The sequence below is a fragment of the Octodon degus genome, unplaced genomic scaffold, assembly GCF_000260255.1.
Source record: "Octodon degus isolate 3935 unplaced genomic scaffold, OctDeg1.0 scaffold00004, whole genome shotgun sequence".
Lineage (NCBI taxonomy): Eukaryota > Metazoa > Chordata > Mammalia > Rodentia > Octodontidae > Octodon > Octodon degus.
The window spans coordinates 21117537-21126008 of NW_004524580.1; positions in this window are offsets into that span (position 1 = coordinate 21117537).

Here is an 8472-nt window from a genome sequence, read left to right on the forward strand (position 1 = left end):
TTGTGCCCCTCTGGCAAGATGTTCTGCTCCTGGACTAGCTGGGTGGTTCTGTCCCCTTCACTCTCTGCTGGGATTGTAGCTACAAGGTTTCACACCAGGCCTGTATGCCAGGAGACAAGATGGAGTAGGGGGGAGGCAGCTCTCCCACACACTCACCGGGCCTGGACTAGGACTGGATCTGGGGGTTCCTGAAACGCAACAGAAATTCCTACTCTGTGGGAGGGGCGGGGGGTACTATGGATTGATGGGGTGTCCCAAGAGGGTGTCACCCATACTGCACCTGCGCTAGGACCAGTAGGTCATGCCAGCACAGGGTAGCCAGAAGCTCTCACACACACTCACCGGGCCTGGGCTAGGACTGGATCTGGGGGTTCCCGGAACAAGGCAGAAATTCCTACTGAGCAGGCAGGGTAGGGGAGGTGTTTCGGAGCAGTGGTGGGGCATCCCAAATGGGTTGAAAAGGGTCTCACCCACGCTGCACCTGGGCTGGAACCAGTAGGTCCAGCCAGCGCAGGGTAGCCGGAAGCTCTCCCAAACACTCACCTGGCCTGGGTTAGAATTGGGTCTCGAAAGTTTGAATTTTGATGAGAACAGGGAATAACCTCTGCTGGCAAAAGCCACAAAGGAGACAGGTAAGAAAAGACTAGAAAAATGCCCCCTGGGCTTGACTGCAATTGACCTGGACTAGAGATTTCTAGTGAGTAATGAGAAATCTTCCTAAGAGTACCTGAGGATGGACTCTGCAGCAAGGGGAGTAATTAAGGAAGTGAATTAAGACCATGCCCTGCAGAAGCTTAGCTTGGAGATGAAAGATGGGCTAATGCCCAATAGGAGCCTCTATGGGAAGTTCATTGAATGTTATTACTCAGAATTAGGTTCTAGGTTGTACGCGGAAAATATATCACTTATTGTATGCCAACTATGCTTCAATAAAATAGTGTGCTTTAAAAGTATGTCTTAGAATTTTGCAAAATACTAGTACTTTCTTCATGTGAGAATCCAATTTCAAATTGATTACATCATATTAAGCTATTTTCTGACAGAGGAGTGAGAAAAAAATGAGAAAGCAAACAGGAATATGTAAACCTGTACTCTTAGTTTACAAATTATAAGTCAAATAGTAACGAAAGCACTCATTTCCTAAAGCAGTGAGCAAGAAGACATCATGATCTGGAGCGTAGGCCAGCAGGGAAAAAGAAATGCAATGGTGACGATAGTTTGTAGATTTTTGTACATTTATCGAAAAGCCTAGATTCTGGGCTAAATGATGACCCAGAATTAAGGCAATAAAAAATCAAACTAAGACCTCTAGGGAAGATTCACAGACTTTTCAGAGCAGACAAGCAGGCTTTATGTCATCAAAATTTTGATAAGAGTTGTATGGCAAAGACGTACAGGAAGACAGTAAGTGGAGAAAGAAGAGTAAGGTCTACATTAAATATTTATCTGTTCTTTTTCCAAGGCTCAGTAATTGTCCTGCCAGTGTCTTAAATTTAAAGTGAATAAATGCCAATTTAAATAATTACCCAATAGTTGGTAAAGTCAAAGAGTTTCTGTTACTTGAAATAGCTAAAAAAAAAGAGAGAGAGAGAGAGAGAGAGAGAGAGAGAGAGAGAGAGAGAGAAATATTCTTTTCTTTTTTTTGTACCAGGGATTGAACACAGGACTTCACACTTGCCAGGGATGTGCTTATTCTGCTGAGCTGTCTCCCGAATCCCAAAAGAGAAATGCTAACTCAGTTCATCTTGTTTGTTCAGAATGCAGTCATCTAGAATCTTCTTTGAGGTGTATTTAACAGAATGCAGAAAGTCCATAGATTACATACTGACTTGCAATATGCTTTACATTTTCCCAAAGCGTACTTCCTTTACTACATCCTCACAGTAATTCAGAGAAGTAAGCAGAGGGGCTGAATCTGCCTCCCCACCCCCATGCCGGAGGGACATTCATCTCTGTGTTTTTACACAAGCATAAAGCCTGAGAGGTGAGAAGTTTTTCCTTTGGCTTGACTGGCTTTTCACAACGCTATCCAGATACAAGCAGATTTGCCAGTGATGGAAATGCAAAAGAGTGATCAGGGGAATAGTCACCTTACTAGTTATTTTTGAAAAATCTAAGCACAACTGATACATGCCAAGGTTGCTAACTTAAAGTTAGAGAATAATACAGAGAGGCTAAGTGAGATGATTATCTCAGTTCAGATCATAACATCCAGTTCCTGCCTTAGAATGAGTAATCAATGTTCTACCTGCTCTGACCTGATATTATATGGCTGAATTGATCATCAAAAAGTACGATGATTCACCAAGACCCACAAGATTCACAGATCAGCCTGGCATCAAATGTACGAGCATCTGCCGTTGTTTGTCACTCTTCTTTCTCCAAGCTCAACCCTGTTTCCCTCCCCTGACATTGTCGTTAATATTTACAGAGGCCGTGCTATGTACCAAGCAAACATTGTTCCAGGTACCTTTCATGTCCCAAATCTTTTAATTATCACAACCCTAGTGGGCAGGTAGTATTCCTCTCATTTCTTTTTGCAGATGAAGTGGCAGTGACACAAATGAGGAAATTTATCCAGTGGCACACAGCTGGAGAGGGGAAGAGCACAATTCAAGCCTATGCAATCCGGCATCAAAAACTTTGTTCTCAACTACTGGGCCATGCTGCCCCATTTTTCTGTCAAGTAAGAAATTCTGCCCTTGACTATTACAACAGATGTTTAGTCTCCATTAAAAGTGTTTCTTTCCATGCTATTACTTCTCATTATAAAAATATATGGACTCATTGTCTAGCTAAAATATTATTGTTGCACAAATTAAATAAAAATACCATCTGACCACCAGCTATGCACCAGGTTCCTCCTTAGGGTCTGGCTTATCTCTTAGAACATTTCCTGTGTGTGTATGCACCTATAAAATTATATACCATTATTTGATACATTTCTTTTTAAATAAATGTCACTATATTAATCATTGGCAAATTTCATTCTAATTTCACCTGTATGTCTTTGAGAACACTTTGAATCAAAACACTGTGGGCTTCTTACAAGAAAAAAATCATGCCCTTTCTTGAAAAACATCCACATCCCAAAATACAGATGGCACAACCCTACTAAACTGTACTAATACTACCCTGTTGGTACCAGTGAATTCTAGTAAAGTTGTCCAAAAACTAGGAAAAAAAAAACTATAGAAGCAAAAATCTAAGGACTGTATACACACAAGGTTGAGGAACATCATTTTCTGGTGAGGGATCCAACATAGACATATTTTTCTCGAGATTCCTGGCCCACTGCTTAATGAGCTCTGCAGATAAACAAAATATTTAGTTTACCTGTACATCACATTCTTTCTGAAATTTTTATTTGTACATGTTTGAACTACATAATGCTTACGTTCCTTGTGCTATGTAACAAGTCTGAATTCCTTTTTTAATTTCCTCTCCTTTCCTTCTCACCCCCTCCGTCCAGCCCTCGATCTCCTGTTTTCCACACTTGCAGGACATCACACTTACATTCCCCATGCGGAGTTAGTGCATGGAAATAACATACCTTCATCCTGTGGTTCGCCCGCTTTCCCTCCCCTTCATTCCCCTTTTTCTCCAGCTCTTGACCCTCTTTCCCTTTGAGAAAGGCCTATCTCACTACTTCCCATTATCTATCTTTCATTGTGCTCTTCATTTATGCTTTGGGTTTCTCCTACAAGAGAAACCATATCATATTTAAGCTTCCACATCTCATTCTTGTGGCAACCTGACAGCAGGATTACACTGTGATCCCACTCACTAATCCCTTCTTAAACTTAGCATCCCCTGCCTCTTGCTTATGATTTCCAGAGTGCACACTCATGAAGACAGGCATGGCATTCCTCGTTTCCTGCTGTAGTGACATAGCATAGCTCAGTGCCTAGCATGTAGCAAATGTTTATTGGAATGAACCCCAAGCACTTAACTAATTCTGATTGGCAAGGCTGGCAACTAATTCTCATTGCCTGTGAATTCTGTGTCTTGACATTTTAGAGCCCTTGAAAATAGGAGAATTCAATTGCCCACAACCATTGTGCAGGTAAGGTAACCGCCCAGTTATAGATCTATAGAAGTCCTCAATAAGTCATCAAATAAAAGTTTAACTGAGATGTATTATTTTTAAAAAACATACCTTGGAGTACTTAGATACTCTAAAGTGCATACATTTGAACATCTTGGGGCAATTTTTAACCTCTCCTGTTTCCTTATTATAATAATGAAGAAAATAAAACATTCATATCTAGTGAGGGTAAGATGAAATAATGTACAAAAGCAACTAATAACATGTGCGACATTGAACAAGAGTTCAGTAAATGCTGTCCTGAGCCTGCTTTCCTGCCACTCCTTACTAATAATAAAACTCAGTTTATTTATACTGACAATGCTGTCTCATCTCATTTCCAATTGCAGCAAGCCAGGCAACAACTTCTTTCTCAGCCAGTCCTGACCTATTGCTTCGTTGGACTTGGTACCAGGTCTCTGGACCCTGGAGAATAATGCTGGCCTAGGAGGCATAGTGAATCCAATCTAGATGCTGCAGCACATAATAGTTCTGTGCTTTAAAAAATCCATACAATTTGTAGCTTTTTTATGGACCATAATGTATGCCTAAAAGTTTATAATAAGATTACCAAATGTGATGTTCTAAACATCAAAAACCATTCAAAATTGACTCGTCTGCTTATAAAAATGATTTGATACATTGGGCAGTACACACCTAATGGTCTAATGGTCCCACAGTTCTATTTTCAAGCCAGTGAAAGTGATTAAAAACAGGAAAAAGCAGAATCGTTAACTTACTTTTGCCAGATTTAGATTTTCTTCCTGTAATGCTCTTTATGCCACTCTCCTCTCGCTGTTTGGTGTTGCAAACTCTTGGATCTACTCCCAAAGATGTTATTTAGAAAGTCTTAAAGTCTCAGAAATATTTGCATTTGCTTTGTTATGTACTCACCTTAACAAGCTATCCTAGGGCTTTAAAAAGAATTGAAGAAGATGCAGCGAAATCCTTTATTATGAGCCTCCCTCTTCCCAGTATTTAAGAATGCCTTCCCATGGATCTTTGGAGTAGATCTATTAGATTGCTCCCAGAATGATCTCCTAAAACACTAAGCATAGTTTTAAAGCTTTTGCCCACAGCACCCTCTTCATCCTGCAATACAAATTTGATAATGCCCAGTTTGATTAAAGCAGTGTTTCTAGGCTCTTGGTTAAGATCCAACTACAATGTTTGAGTAGAGATCGGTCTGGGCAGGTTGCAACTCTTGCATAGAAAAGTGAATCTACCCTTTGTTTTGAGACTTAGGGAGTGTCAAGAATAATTGGAATGTTTTCTTCATGTGCCCTTGGTCTACAGATCGCATCTTCTGCTTAAAGATTTAGCAAGCGGTATCCATTGTAGTCGATATCTTTAACTAAATATACTACACCCAAAAGACAAACAGCTCCTGCATGACTGTGCTACTACTCACCACCCTAGAATCCCCATTCATATAATGCTCAAAACCTGGAAAAATTCACGTACCAGCTCATGCATCACTCCAAAGAATTCTAAAGTAGAAATTAAAGCTATATGGTTCAGAATAGGCCTGGAAACAATTATGTTTGCTTGATTTTTTTTTTATTTCAAGATTATTTTTTGGTCTAAACATGTAAGACCCAGCCAAAAGACACATCTGAACTACCCACAGATTGCCATGAGCTTTTGCTGTGTTCAGTAAATAGCATGAAAGTGTCATTGGAACTACCATAGGAAAAAAGATATGAAGAGTTCCCTGAAGAGATTTTAAACAAACCAGTCTGAGGAATCTAGTTCCACATGAATATCTCCTTGGGGATTGGAGCAGGGAAATGACTAGCTAAGCACTGAGGCAGTAGACCAAGGGTGTGTGGGCAGAGGGGGTGTAGAGACCCATCCAGGAGGGTTATTTCAGGAGCTTGGTCACTTCTTGGTCTCAATCATCCTTAATAGAACAAATTTCCTTCCTTCCAAGGTTTGCATCTGCACTCAAAGATGCCCAATAATCTAAAGGCACAGTAGGATTTAGGGTATTAGTAGCTCCTTAAAGCTGTTTATTGAAGTACGTTAAGTCCATAAAGTTGGAAAAAAACACAATGAGAGACACAAGGCATAAATTTTATGTGCAGAGAACTTCATTCGTGACTAGTTAGTACAATATTCCATTAGCAGTGAGAGGCCTCCATTCAAACTGTAAATTAAAACTTAGAAGACTCCCCACCTGCCTTCCAAAAGGCAATTTTGTAGGAACTCCAATACCGCTTAAACCACAAGACCACTTAATTAATAGGAAGTAAATCAAACTTTGGCCTTGGATGTTCAGTAGTCAGATCTATTTTGCATATCTCCTAAAGTCATTCACCATTCTAGGATATTTTCAACAGTTTGTTATTTTCTTATATCCTTTTCCTGGTAGCGAGGACAAAAGTTGGATGTGATAGAGCAGAGGTTGGAAAATTTGTAAGTAGAGTATTTTTAATACCACAATTCAAATGGTTAATTAGGTATGGCAGAGATTCCATGAATGCTACAAAATGTTCTCAAATTTTTCTACCCAAGCCCATCATTTTGAGGGGAGTTCAGTCCCATTTTAAATGGCATACTTCAGATTTGGCATTTAGTAATGGCAAGACCAAAAAATACTCCGGAAAAAGAAAGTAAAAAGCACTGAAAGTTTGAGCACATAGAAACATTTCCAAGAGTATAAAACTAAACAACTACTTGGAGACAGAAGTCTCCCCAGAAAAAAGCCAGCATGAAACAACTTTGAAGGAATGGGGAGAATTACCTTCCCATGCCATCAACCCCAGAAATGACCCTGTGACCATCTCGTTAGCTTCGTGCCCTGACTTCTCACACACCCACAAGAACCAGCTCCGCAGCTACCAGAGCTGACCCAACTGCCCTACAAGACATCATGGAATTTCCTCTAAGTGCACCCACCAGGGAAGTGAGAAATGTCTCTGACCAAAAGAACTGGGTCACAGCATGAGCGAGGACCCCTTGTCTTCAATATCATAAGCTCTCGAGTTTTAAGGAGACACAGTTCCCATAGGCCTAAGAGAGTTTCTTAAATGTGACCTACATTCAAACATAATTATCTTTCTTTCCCAACTGGCAAACATTTACAGCATAATCTTGTCGCAAAATCCCATAATTAATACATTTTTGAATGTTACAAGCTGCATTCTCTGACATAAAATGTCGTGAGAAACATAACAATAGAAAACAATGAAAATAGTCTGATTGCGCCTTAGTCCTGCCCCTAATATTTTTGGAATTACAGTCTTTCCTTTAGGTAACATGACTTGTTTTATAGGCCGGAGTTAACCCCAGAGTTCTTTGGGAGGAGCAGTTAGAAATGTTGTATCCTTACCAAATATTCAGGACTAGTTTTAAATATTTTTTAAAAGTACAGTGAAGCCTTAAACTAAAGCATCACACATAAACCCCTTTGAAAGTAGGAATGTATTCTCTAGAAGGTTTTTATGCTGTTGAACTTACTTGGTTTTAACAGATGGAGTCTCAGATATGGTGCATTATAGGATAAAAAGCACAAAAAGCTTGGTTCTATCTAACCGGGCCAACAGCCCAGCTCCGTGCTCATGGGCTCATTAGCCAATCATCTTGGAATCTCTGTCTCTCCTCTGTAAATGGGATAGTGGCGATGCCTATCATACAGCATTGTTAGGAAGAATAAAATGTTATAATAATTGAAATAACTTATAACCTAAAAAAAATTTAACAAATGTTGAAATAACTGTTATGCTTTAAATATCAAGAAAACTATTGGGAAAATGAAACATGTCAAAAGAAATATTAAACATGTCCACCTAAACTGCATTTTGACAAATAATGTAGTCAATGAATGTCAAATATGCATGTAAAAATTCAGATCAACAAATGCACACTTAAAAATGAGCATGAACTTCCAGAGAAAAATGGCAGATTATGCATTTGTACTTATATTCTCTTTCAAGCAAAAGTCTATTCAAATGTTATTAAAAGAATACAAATAGGTTCAAAACTACAAGGAAAAATAAAAGTAAGAGGCGGCTATCAGCTGCTAGAATATTTCCAAAAATTTTTGCAAGATGAAAAGTAAGTGAAGAGATGCTAGTAGATAAAAAGTATTGATCAAAGCTGACTCAGAGTAGAGTGAGATTGAGGAAAGGGGAAGACAGTACCAGGGATGGAGATTAGCTGCCTAGAGAAACTTCTGAGTTGCTGAGAATTCTGAAACTTCAGATGCTATGAGGTGAACAGGAGACATAGGTTAAAATGTAGAAGAAATCAATCAAAAATCTGTTCAAGGAAAGCTGATTTTAACACTATGTAAGTAACAAGCTCAAATGTGGCATTTGTCTTGCTCTATAATGTAAATGGAAAACCAAAGACTCCTACACATTTGGGGAAAGTCGTCAATG